This window comes from Passer montanus, unplaced genomic scaffold (assembly GCF_014805655.1).
Source record: "Passer montanus isolate IOZ18808 unplaced genomic scaffold, ASM1480565v1 scaffold3, whole genome shotgun sequence".
In the NCBI taxonomy this organism is placed as follows: Eukaryota; Metazoa; Chordata; class Aves; order Passeriformes; family Passeridae; genus Passer; species Passer montanus.
In genome coordinates, this window is record NW_024367707.1 from 21,154,241 (window position 1) to 21,166,577 (window position 12,337).

The window sequence follows — 12,337 nt, forward strand, 5'->3', positions numbered from 1 at the left end:
GAGTGAGCTTTAAACACAAAACAGGGGGACACTCATGGCCAGATGGAGCTCAGGAACCATGTAGTTGTCACATTATCACATTAGTTAGCACCATAGTTTGTGGTACTTCAGCTAGTCCCAACAGGGTCACAGACTGACTGAAGCTGGAAGGCACTTCCAGGGATCATCCAGTCCCGCCCCCACTCACAGCAGCATCAGCTAAAAGAGTTGCTCAGGGCCAAAGCTGGGTCTTGAATATCTCCCAGGATGGAGACTCCACAGCCTCTCTGTGTAACCTTTCAAAAGTTTGACGATCTTCACAGACAAAAAAAAAAAAAAAAAAAAGAAAAAAAAGAAAAAAAAAAAAAAGGAACTCCCTGTGTTTTGATTTTTGGTCTTTGCTTCTTGTCCTGTGGCTGGGCACCACTGTGAAGAGCCTAGCTCTGTCTTCTTTACTTCCTCCTGTCAGATATTTATCCTTCTCAGTCATATCAGTCTCCTCATGTAAAAGAAGTTCTAATCCCTTAATTAAAAAAAAAAAAAAAAAAAGAAAGAAGTTTTAATCCTTTAATCATCTTCATGGTACTTTGCTGGTCTCCATGTCTCTTCTGTACTGCAGAGCCCAGATCTGGATCCAGGGAGAGGCCAGGGGAAAGCAGAAAAGTAAAAGAGGAAAGGCTAAGTTCAAAGGCAAAAGGGAAAACTGTCTTGCTGAATCTGGATGTGACATGCAAACCTCTGAGTCAACTGACTGAGAGTTCATTGCCTCCCAGCTGTACACAAAGTCCATCAATGTTTTTCTTTGTTGCAATCTAAATCCATAAGGAAGCTTGCCCCTTCCCTGAGAAAGCATTAGATTATATTGCTTGGGAGTATCAGTCCTAAATATTCTGTTTCAGTTTCCTGCAGAGAATGTTGAACGAAGTGCTCTTAGGAATGGGAGATGCCTGCTCTGATTCATTCTTCCAAGGTTTTGTTTTTACTTTGCCCCTGAGGAATTGGCCATTTTTAATGACTTTTATGATTAATAAAACTGTCTGAAGGCCTGCTGGGGTCTTCAAGCTAGTAGTTATCAACAAAGTCATCTAGCATTCTCCCCTAGTGCCTAAGATAATGGCAAAGACCCAGCACTTGATCTTTCTCCCCAAGCTGAAGCTTGCCTAGCTGCACTTAGGGTCGTGTTGGGGTGGTAAAAAAAAATCCCCAAGAGTGACTTTCATGCTGCACTGACTATGGAAAATCATACTCTCCTGGAAAGAGAGATGGATGTCTCATCTTAGCAAAGCTCTTGTGCAGACTCTCCAACTTTCCCCCAGCTGTTTCCCAGCTGCAGGCAGGTGATGTGATACCCTTTTAAAGAAGCACTGGATGTATATCCTCACAGCTGGGCACTGAACTCCCAGCAGCAACACATGTTGACTCCTACACCTTTAGCAGTCTCCATGCTGGGTCACAGTGCTGAACACACATTCCTGCTCTGAAGAGGCTCACCACCTGACACAGCACAGCCTAGACCATGCAGGAGCTCAGGCAGGCAGGGGCATGTTTGAGGCACTGCAGTAAGATTGGTGCCAGAAAGGGACTCTTGGCCTGGGGGCAGAGAGAGGAAAAAGACAGCAACAGCTTGTTGTGCCACTGGGAGGGGGAAGCAGCACCAACCAGCAATATTCCTCCCTGTCCCTGTGCCCTCTCCCCACTGTCATGTGTGCATTTCCTTTCTGCCCCACTGGGAAAGGCAGGGACAACAAAACATGCATTGAAGAATAGGCAAGGGCATCTCCACATGCTTTAGTGATATTGTAAATTCACAGGAAACCTAAAAAGATGCATGGTGGTTAATGAACAGCAAAACATGTGAGATACGGATTGAAAGGTATATTGGAAGATATATGTTTAACTACATCAGAACACAGCATGGTATAAGACCAATTTTTTTTTTTAATTAAAATGTCATACAGATCTAGTGTTTTTCGTAGTAGTTGGTAGCACATTTCACAGAAATAAAGGATTGATAACATCCTGCAGGAGGTTGCAGCTGGGGAACCACTGAGTCCAGGCACATTGGTACCACATTGTAGATTAATAACGCAAATAAAATTATATTTACTTTGAAATTTATTTCTGCCTCCCCTCATCATCTGTGTGTGCATGTGTAAACCTCAAGTTTACTTTCCATGGATAACATCTAACAAAAAGACGCAATTCACATTCAATTTTTCCTTTGAATTGTAAAGGACAATTTATATAACTCTTTGTAACATTTATATATTTGTGCATATCATGCTTCTTCATAGTTTTTCACATATCACATTATACCTGAGGAAGGCACAGCAAAGGTTACTTGTAGACACTGCTCTCTGCTTCAAAACCCTTCGTCAATTATCTTTACACTGTGTTTGCTGGGTTACAGTGGGTCAGATCCTGACATCCCCACTAGACAGACCATTCCTGCTCTTATCCAAGCTGTAAAGTATAATATTACTAAGCCAGAATAAGGGGTCAAGAATCTGAGCCTGGTCAGAATGGGAAAAGTTCTTTTGCCAGTGGCTCAGACCCCTGAAAACCTAAGGCTGCATCATGAGCAAATGCTCAACAGCTAAAAGTTCATTTTAAACATTCTTTATTTCCAACTAACATGTCAATACTAGGTAAACAGCATATCCTGGGCAACTCTTTCTAACTAACATATCAAAGTATTTTTGCCTGATGATGGAAAACAGGCTGTGCCTATAACAGAAAGGAGAACAGAAGAACCTTGTACAAGTCTTCAAATAATCTCAAACTAATTAGCTTTTAACATCCTCTCTGCTACAATTCTGGGCTTTATTAGCTGTTCTGCTTGCCATTCCTGAGCCTGCCTAATGTCTTCTGTAGAACAACTATGCATTTTTTTTCAAGCATTTGTCATTTCTTGAAACATATAAAAGAGAGCACTTGGATTCAAATAACAGACCATCTAAATGCTGTTCTGCATAGGGAGTGATATATGCTGACAAGGACTAGAAGTCAAATGTTCTTTTTATGGTTCTTTATGGTGAGCAAACCTCCTTAAAACAAGCTTCTTCTCAAGGCAGCATATTGATTAGAGCTGACGGGCCAAAAAGACCTTTGGGAGACAACAGAATATGGCTTGAGTCAAAGAGTAACACTAAAGCTGGCAGCAGCAACATTAAGAGTCAGTGAAACCTGAGAGAGTTTGTCTCATGCTGAAATTTATTGCACCCATTTGGACAGCCATTATGGTAGTTAGTAATTTTATCTGCACAAGTTCATCTGTATTTGGACTCTCAGAGCCTAGTGAGAGGTCTTGCAAGGCAGAACCATATCCAGGGCTGCTGACTGAGGCAAATGATTTCTGTGCTGAGGCAAGGTGTGACTGTCTGAAGACTACGAAAGGCTGTTTGTTTTGATGGCCAGCCACAGCATTAACATTCTGAAATAAGGTGATGGCAGGCCAGTGCAGATGAGGATTTTCTAGTCTACACTACTTTGGTTTTCTTCTGAGTCTTGATGAAGCTGTCACTCACAAGCAAAAATGGCTGTTCTCTTGGATAGAAGTACATTTACACTTCACATTTTAGGAAATAAATGGGCAAAAATAGCAACACCCAGTCTAATATCCAGTGAAACTGTATCAAAATCTCCTGATGAGACGTATTGAAAATGGTGTGTCAAAGCCACTCTACAGAATATATTGCATTGCTCCTTTGCCTAGTTTCTGCAATTAGTATTGCAGTGAAAGTGTCATTACCATTACCAGTGAAGATGTTCCTTATCTTCACTGATTACTGGTTCCAGTGCTTAATTACCTTTATTTTTCTAACGTGTCTCTTGGCGGGTTGAAGCCAACCAGACTGCTAGAATCACCTACAAAATGTTAGTGGAGGATCTGTTCCTGAGACAGATATAATTGTTCCTGGTACTGATATAATTGAATCTGACAGAGCTTTTGATAGTGGTGTAATGAAATAGGAGAGTACTGGGTTGGGAGTAGATATAGGTCTTCATATTGGATACCAACCCCATCTTAGGAAAAATGGAGAGAGGTGACTGAGCCCTGAAAAGAGGATTAAGAAGAGGAATCTGAACCAAACCTCCCTGGCTTCCCATACAGATTGCAATGCACAAGGTGCTGGGCATACCAAGCACACAATTTAAGCAATCCTTAGGATCTTAGATTCTTTCTAAGTCCATCGAGAGAGGTAGGAATCTCCAGAGGGCACAAACTGGCCTTGACCAGACAATAGAGGGATCTCAAATAGAAAGTTCCTAACATGGCCAAAATAGTGAAAAAAGAAACATTAAAAGTTCTGGGGTGCATATGAAGGAAAACATACAAAAGCCATTGCCCTTGGTCTCAGGGGGAAATCAGAAGCAATGTTCTATGACTGAATCTTCTCAACAACTTTATCCAGTTCCAATTTATTTCTGGCCCACCCTCCCTCTCCCTCAAAAAATGTCTCTATAGAGATTGCTTCCTGATTTCACAGGGAATGCAGAAGGGTGCTGTTCATGGACTATTCTCAAAGCTGTTCATCATTCTCCAGGCCATTGGTCCAAGGCCATGTTCCAAGGACAATGTAGGACAAATAGACTATGCCAGTCATTTCTTCAAGTCACTGTACTTTGAGACATTAAGAGACTAATTAATCTACCAAGGTAAAAAGACACTATCAGCCCTCTTCTACTAAAGAGTTAAATTGCCCAGACCAGGGATTCTCTCCACTCATATTCAGCTGATGCAAGGTCAATGACAAACACACCAAGGAAGTCAGAGTTGCTTTATTTTTCTTGTGAGCAGGTCAAATAAAACATTGCTGATGCTCCATTTATCTGGAGCGACAAGCATACACTTGGCAGCAGTGGAAAGCAGACGCTGGAATCTGGCACCAGGCTCCCAGAACAGCTGTCAGCCTGCTGAATAATCACTTCACCCCCACGTTAATGCTGCTCCAGGTCTACTGGACCCTTTCATCTCAGATACCCCAGCACATGCTCCTCTTGATAGACCAATTTATACAGAGGTGTCACCATTAATTGTTACATAGCATTTTATTTTAGGAGAATTTTTAACTCAAGGTGGGTTTTTTTTCTAGAGGCTTTCTCTTTTCCACCATATTCCTTCACAATGGGAGCTGTGATTTGACTGCCTACAGTACCAGCTAGACCTTAAATAGATGCCCCTTGCCAGAATGTATTTTCTTCATGGTTTTTGTGTATTTTGTGCCTGAGCTTCATTGCTTGTCCTTTTAAGCAGCCTTTCCTATAAATTTCCTTTTCTTTAGTGACTATTCTGACAAGCTGCAATTGCACAGTACACACCTGACTCTCTTCAGAGAGATCTGGCTTGCCTTCAGTTTGCATTATCAGATGATACTTGTAGTCTTGTCAGCACAAACTATTTAAGAAGCTCCCAGGGAAAGTGTTAAAATATAGGTGGGGCCTGTGAACTCTGTTCTTGGCAGCTGTGCTTTATTAGCTGAGCTGTGCAAAGGTGGTGCAGCTAAGGTAATGCAGTGCTTTCACAGAAGCATTATATATTGTGACAAGCCGAACAACCTCCAGGACTCTCACTCATCGTGACTCCCATTTCATACCTCATCCATTACAGGAATGAGGTATGAAAACATTTCTCTGTTTCCTAAAGATATTAACAGACTCCTGGGAAATCGTTTACCTGGAGAAAGGGAGAAAGGAAAGTGTTGAGCCTCATTTTTTTGCGTTCAGGCTGAAACAGCAAGCCATGGCAGGGCTGTCTTTTCCTGTTAGTGAACGATAGGTTTTTGCAATTGGTAACTGGAAAGAATTCAGACATTTAATTGGTTTAATGCTTATAGTTAGCAAAGGCACAAAACCATAAATTTGTGTCACTTCCATACTGACTTCAGAAAAAGGATACCCAAGTGCTTTTTAAAGAATAGTGAAAGACATTTCCTAACTCACCAACTGTGGGAAGTTCAGTCACAGCCATGGTGGGGATGGTGGCTGGAGCCCTGGAAGGATCATTTGATTTGGTCATTCAGACACAATGGGACAGACCTAAAACTAGAGCCTTTCTGTCACAGAATCATAGAGGAATGGAAAGGCTTGGGTTAGAACAGACCCTAAAGATCAGGGGAGTTGAAACTGGATGATCTTTAAGGTGCCTTCCAACCCAAGCTTTTCTAGGACTTTGTGATTGTACTCATCTTTGAATGTCAAGTACACAACCAGTCTTTGTACTGGTATTTTAAGCCATGGTGGTATCTGGCTGTTGTCTGTGCATGTTCTAGAGTTTATGGCATCATTTCCCTTTTCTCAGCATGATTTTGTCCTGAAACAAATGGATGAGGTCCACCTCCATTCCATGGGCTGTCCTTATGGTGCTATTTCTTGGCATTCTACAGTTGCCTCAGAAGATATCCCCATATGTTCTGTTACAATATTGGGATGGCCTGATCTCCAAGTCCTTACAATTCCCATGCTTCAGAGGTCTTTGCTGGAAAGAATTTGAAAAATACACAGGGACAACAGCATCCCCATATGTTCTGTTACAATATTGGGATGGCCTGATCTCCAAGTCCTTATAATTCCCATGCTTCAGAGGTCTTTTCTGGAAGAGAATTTGAAAAATACACAGGGGCAGCAGTGAGAAGTGGGCATTTTCATGGCTTCTGTGATCCATTCACAATTACTGAGACAGGAATTCCCTACTGTGTGCATGAGAGACATGCAATATCTTCAGTGCCAGGCAGCAGAAATATTTATACAGATCTTGGCACAACGATCTCAGTCTGTGCTTTGAGGAAGCACCATGTGGAATTTGCTTCTTGCAATAAAGGGATAAAGAGTTTTCCATAAAAGACCTTCAATGGGTTGGCTCTGAGGGAAGAGGGAAGTGGTGTTTCAGATACTTTAATCTGGAATCAAAATAGAGGCTCTGCCAACAGAGCTCCTTTAAACCATGGAATATGTTTTCATCACTGAATTTGAAATACTGTTTCAGAGTCTTGGTCAGATTTACTGTTGGATTTAAACCACTGTAGCCTAATTGAAGTCAATGGAGCTATGATGATTTATACCAGCTAGGGGGCTAGTGTCTGTTTCAGAGTATTGGTTTCCCACAATTGGTCTTGATTTCTAGACAGTGATAGACTTTTTTCTGGGTATCCCAAGTACTCTAAGTAGTCTTACAGCCTTTCATAGGATTTTATCAAAAGTCTGTGATATATAAATTTGGATCACCTTTTCCACACTTACCTCTCAATATTGACAATGTGATCCCTAACAATGTCACTTGTTTATTCAAATAAGCTGTTCTCACTAGTTATTGCATTTCTCTCTCTTTTGGGACGTCACAGCCATTTACCAGTTGCACACCAGAATGAGATTTAGAAGAAAAATACTTTAGATGATCACAGCTGTGCAGATGACACTGGATAAATAGTGTCCTATCTCTAGACACAAAAAAAAAAATGCAGCAGATAATGTCTGATAGTGTTAGTGACCTTTTTGGTAAGAAAGCTTTGGATACAATTCTTGCAAAGTGAAATTATACAGACCAACTGGACTCTAAAATATGATGCATTTTTCCCCTGCTCAGTACTGCTGAGGCCACACTTCAAGTACTGTATTCAGTTTTGGGCATCTCACTACAAGAAGGACATTGAGGTGCTGGAGCATGTCCAGTGCAGGGCAACAATGCTAGTGAAAGTTCTGGGACATAAGTCCCATGAGGAGCAGCTGAGGAAACTGGGCTTGTTTACACTGAAGAAAAGAAGGCTTAGGGTAGACCTTATTGCTCTCTACAACTACCTTAAAGGAGGTTGTGGTGAGGTGGGTGTCAGCCTTGTGTTCCATGCAGCCAAGAAAAGACAAGAGGAAATGGCCTCAAGTTGGGCCAAGAGATGTTCAGGTTGGATATTAGGAAAAAATTCTTCACTGAAAGAGTGGTAAAGGGAAGTGGTAGAGTCACCATGCCTAAAGTGTTCAAAAAATGAGTAGACATGGAACATTGTAAAATGTTTTAGAAGAAAAGAAGGCTTAGGGTAGACCTTATTGCTCTCTACAACTAGGAGGTTGTGGTGAGGTGGGTGTCAGCCTTGTCTTCCATGCAACCAAGGAAGGACAAGAGGAAATGGCCTCAAGCTGGACCAAGAGATGTTCAGGTTGGATATTAGGAAAAAATTCTTCACTGAAAGAGTGGTAAAGGGAAATGGTAGAGTCACCATACCTAAAGTGTTCAAAAATGAGTAAACATGGCACTTTGTAAAATGGTTTAGAGGGCCTGGTGGTATTTGGTCAAAGGTTAGACTTGATGATCTTGGAGGTCTTTTCCAACCTTAATTGAATTCTGTGATTCTATGAGCATTTGCAGAGCCTTTGTTGTGGCTGGAAAAGTATTTGAGAGGCTCACTGATATGTTCCTTTGGCTGAGTCATTTCTCCAAGGCCTGATTCTCCCTTGCATTGCATTCTTGATAATCATTCACACCTGTGTAAAGAAGGTATAAAGTGCCTTCATATTGTAACACAGTGAAGAACTGGGATGGCAAATTCTTCAGCATCAGAGGGATTTTCTTTTTATATTGTCACTGAATACTAGCAGTTTGGTAAAGAACTGCATCAGTTTTACCTGTATCTTGATCCAATTCTGCATGTCTTTGAGCTTGAATTCCTGCAATGCAGCATATGCCTAGCCTGGGAAATTCTTGTGGCCAGTGCTGAATGATTTATTATCATGGCAAGTAGTGCAGCTGTAAGCAGCAGCTTAATATGGAGCATAGAGCAGGACTCAGACCCAGCGTGATTAACCTGAAGAGGTCTCCTGAGGGCCACCAAAGCAATCTCATTTGGGAATCTGTCTCCACTGACTGAATAGCCAACTCTAGCACCTTTCCTGCATAACTGTTCAAACCACCTTGGTGCCACTCAAAGGCTGGCCATGGCCATGCAGCCTGATGGGGCTAACAACTGGTCCCACACAAATGACCTCTAGGCCTGGTTCAGGGATTGACATGGCTCCACCTTTCAACTTGGATCACAAGTTAGTTTGAGTGGGGAAGAAGTATTTATCTCCCCAAATCACTGGATTTCTGGACCGGCACATATGAGAAGAATTGAGGCTACAAGGAATCCAGCAGTTCTTTTTAGAAGGGTCAAAGACCACTAGACAGTGCAGGAAAACAGGTCGTTGGAGACTTGCATGGAAATTAGGTGCCCAGGTCCCCTGTATCCAGGGTAATGGAAGATACCTGATCAGAAACTTCAGATGGTGTGTTGGTTTTTAAATGGTCTTTTTGCTGAACTTCTGGCAAATTTACAAGGTATTTACTCTCTCTCTATTAAGTCAGAGAGTGCAAGCTATGATTAAGGGCTTTAAAGAAAAGTGTGTCTTACCCAATCATTGTTTAATTCCTTAAAATAAAAATAGAAATTCTGTGATGTGGTAATTAACTCTGGGGCAAAAACCAGTAGCAAAATATGCTTAAATGTTATATGCCACAGTCATTAAAATGTGGATCAGTCTAACTGCATGATCTTGCTTACATCCCTTAGAAAGAGCAATCCAAAATAAAAGTTACCAATTTTTAAAAAAGGTTGTTTTTTAATAAGAATACATGAAGACAGATGTAACTGTTATTACCCTGGTCACTATAACATAATGCAGATCCTTATAAGAATATGCTATATTTCAAAATTGAAAAAGTAAAAGGGGGACAGGAGACTTCAGCAGTATCAGCATAAATGGGAAAATATTGTGAAGTTTAATTTTTGTAGTATATTGGCTACCATTAGAGCAGCAAACATAGATTTCCAGATGTTTGTGAAAAGTCCCACAGTTATATTTTATATCTAGGGCTGTAGTAACAATTTCTATTCAGCAGCCTAGAAAAACATTTCATGTCACAACAGGAAAGAAATATTACCATGGGTTTTTTCCCCCTCATCCCCTATATAGCAATTTCTGAATTTTTCAGTCAATGACAAATAAAAATGATGGTTTAAAAATTAAAACCACAGTCACTAAGGGCAGGACATAAATATGCAGATGTTTTGTGATGCTCAAGAACTTTTCAGTCACAATGCTGTTGTAGAGAGGACTGGAAATCCATCAGAGTCAGATACTGTCAAAGGCATTCCCTGAGCTACACTGTCTGAAAAGGCAGTTAACTTTTCATATTCTTTCCACATTTTCTTAAGGAAAAACAATCAAAACCACAAAACCTATTCATAATGGCTTGTATATAGCTCTCTCTATTTTATTAGCATGGGATTAACTGCAATCTGTTAATATAAGTGAGCAATTTAAATGTAGAGTTCACTGGGCAACCTGTACCAGCCAGGACAGCTGCATTGTCCTGAAACTGTTTACAAAATATCCATTTTCCTTCTTCAAGCAGGAAATTTTTTTGTAAGCTTCCCAGCTGTTTCTGTCACCTGTGCCTTAATGAAGTTATACAAATGGCTGCCTGAAAATCTTGTCTTTACTGCACCTACATGGCTAGACAAAAAACCAAGTTTTTAGAGGCACTCCTTGTAACTGGTACATTTAATGCCTGTGCATGAAGACAGACCTCCTGCCACCCAGGAGCTGGCAGACTGTGACCACACGTGTAGCACCAAGCCATCCTGACAGAGCACAAGCTTTCACTGCCCCCCCCCTCTCTACTGTCCAGTAGTAGTTGCAAGGATGGAAATAAAGATCAAAAATATAAATGGATGTCAGCTCCTCCCTCTCCTGATTATTTTACTTGCTTCTAATTAGTAAGGTGAGATCACAGCTGAGATTTTTTCCACTGCTTGGCCCAACTGTGCTTTGAAGGGTGCGGAAAGCTCTCCAACAATGTCAGGATTTCCCAAGCAACCACAAATTCTCTGGAGCAAGAAAGCCATGGGCAGCTGTGCCACTTCCTAGCAAAAGGCAGCGGGGATGCTGCAAGTAAAGGCAATGTGGTGGGAGTACTGGCTTGTGCAAGACAGGTGCTCCAGAGGGGAAAGGCTGGCATATGTTAGGGGAGGCAGGTAGACGGCCAGAAATTGTGCAGCCATGGTGAATTGTGATGTTGAAACTTCCTCTCTGAAGGCCTGGCCCCTTTTCAAAGACTCAGGAATTGCCTGTTGTATGTGGCTTGTGCAAGGTGTCAGGTATCAGTTTTCCATAATGAAAAACACCATTACCACGTAAAGACAATTGATTAGGTGCAACATAGCAGAACTGTAATTAATTATTAGATATTATTTCTCACAAAAAGCATCTCCAAGATCACATTGCATTAGCCACAATATTGGACTGATGGAGCATAAACAAGGGTAATGATAAACACCAGTGAATGGAATTGGGAAAAGATGGTTATCAGGGTACCAGTGTGTTTCATGTGGGGTTTATTTAACAGTCTCATTAATGATCTGGAAAAGGAAGTGAATAACCATTTAATTAAGTTTGCATTTGATACTAAATTAGAAGTTGCTGCAGACACCTCTGAGGGCAGCAAAATAAATCAAAAGGAGCTAGAAGCTTGCAAGGTATAAGAGGAAAATGAGATCTGGTATGAAGGAAAAAAAGTGAGCTAATCTCTCTGTAGCAAATAATCATGTAGCTATCAGTAGAGGAATTCTGAAGAAAGCAGTGTTGAAAGAGAGGTAGGGATGTTAATGGACTATACATTCCCTCACAGCTCGGATATATGTTTACAGAAGCAACACATCAAGGAGCAGGAAGGTAATAGCCCTTCACTGCAGGGTTGTAGTGAGAAGCCATCTATAATGCTGCACTCTGTTTTGGGCACCCTGTTATCAGAGAGATATAGACAAATTGGAATGAGTTCAGAAAAGAGCCATAAAAATGATCCCATATCCCTGGAGATAATGACTTATGAAGAAAGATCAGAAGAAGTAAATGTGTAAGGCCTTGTCTGAAAGATGACTGAAGAAGGACAGGAAAACAATCTGCAAAAATGTGAGAGCAAAAAAGGGAGGAGGATAATTTATCATAGTAACTATTAGTAATACGATGAAATAATAAGTAACAACTATAAATTCTAAAAGGGCAACTTCTGGTTGAATGTAGGAAGAAATTTCTGACAGTGGAATTTGGGTTAGTTTGCAGAGAAGTTTCCCAGGGGTAAAAATAAAAGCTGCATTCGAGTCATTTAAAATCAAATTGGACAACTCACTAGAAAATGGACCCTGCTATAGGGAGCAATATTGCATTGCCTAGGGAATAAGCTGGATGACTTAATATGATATTTCACACTCAAGTCTTTATGACTGTGATATTTTTAATATGCATGGTCAACTGTTTCAGGAAAATACACATTTCTTCTGCTGTCAGGCCTGATAATACAAACACTTGCATGCAAACATAACTTTAAAGAAGG

At 40.9% G+C, this 12,337-nt stretch overlaps 1 protein-coding gene across 4 annotated transcripts in view; it reads left to right on the forward strand.

Moving 5' to 3' along the window:
- AFF3 (AF4/FMR2 family member 3) overlaps positions 1 to 12,337 on the forward strand; it is a 323,532-nt gene that overhangs the window by 258,491 nt on the left and 52,704 nt on the right. The gene's annotated exons all lie outside the window — the stretch shown is intronic.